Genomic DNA, 1,237 nt, shown 5'->3' on the forward strand with positions numbered 1-1,237 from the left:
TGTACAGATGCTGCTTCAGCCGGCTGGGGCACAGGGTGCTTCAGTGCTGCCTGCTGGCTAGCCCCACAATGAAGCACCCTTGTGCCACAGACAGCCCCCGTGCAGCGCATTGAAGTTGTGGGGAGCAGCCTCAAGCTGGCAGGCTGACCCCTGGGGCCCCCTGCCAACTGGGGCTGTTCCAATCCAGCTCAACATGCTGAGTCCCCAGCACATATGCAAACAGCGTGCCCAGAGCAATAAATTCTGGATTTTCTTGCTTTGCATTAATATGCATGTGTTGACATGCCCACCGAGACCTCTTGTAACTTCCTGAAAAAACAGAGCCCAACCTGCTCAACAACCAGTAATCCAGCCCCTGGGCCTTGGGAAACCCAGATGGAGCCCAGACACTCACGCAGATGATTGTGCTAAGCACAAAGCTCTCAGCTAATCTAGGGAAGGATGTCTCTCATAGTTTAACAGCCATTCCATTCAGCATCTGAAAAGTCTTCCCCACCACAGTTCTGTCAAAACTGATACGCTCCTCTGTGAAGCTCCAGTGAATTAGCATTTCCCAATGGAAAAGGTTTTCATCAACAAATTCCCAGTCACCTCCATTGTCTAATATAAACCTGTCAGCTGTATGTTGGTCACTTCCAGAGATGATTGTCTTAATGCTCTGCTTTTTAATGTTACCCTTTAAGGACTACATATACATTTTGTGGCTGATAATGAATGCTATGTGGTCAATACTTATGACTGATCTTGAAAAGATTTCTGTACATTCCTAAATGCACATGCTTATGAGTAGTTCAGTGGAGCTATTTGTAAGTTGTTGCAGATTGGGGTTATAAGTGGGTATATCTCATGAGTTGTGCCATAACTGTAGTTTAAATCAGTTGGGGTGTGCTTACTATTTGGTCCTGGCATTGCCTTTTCAGGCTGGCTTTCTCAGCGTAGGGCCTCAGTTTTGGAGCTCCTTCTTACTATAGGCTAGCAGATCCAGGGTTTGGCAGTGTACAGAGCTGGATGTAAGGTTTCATAGTTGGTAGGGTCAGAAGGGACCCAGGCAGGTTCATAGATTTCATAGACATCAGGGCTGGAAGGGACCTCGGGAGGTCATCAAGTCCGACCCCCTGCCATGGCAGGAAAGAATACCGGGGTCAAACGACCCCAGCAAGATGTTCATCTAACCTCCTCTTAAACACCCCCAGGGTAGGAGCCTACACCACTTCTCTTGGAAGTTGGTTCCAGGCCC

At 48.3% G+C, this 1,237-nt stretch overlaps 1 protein-coding gene across 1 annotated transcript in view; it reads left to right on the forward strand.

Moving 5' to 3' along the window:
• Window positions 1-1,237, forward strand: part of LOC109311374 (protein SHQ1 homolog) — a 48,518-nt gene that overhangs the window by 23,121 nt on the left and 24,160 nt on the right. The gene's annotated exons all lie outside the window — the stretch shown is intronic.

The sequence above is a fragment of the Crocodylus porosus genome, unplaced genomic scaffold (assembly GCF_001723895.1).
Source record: "Crocodylus porosus isolate Cpor-Errol unplaced genomic scaffold, CroPor_comp1, whole genome shotgun sequence".
In the NCBI taxonomy this organism is placed as follows: Eukaryota; Metazoa; Chordata; order Crocodylia; family Crocodylidae; genus Crocodylus; species Crocodylus porosus.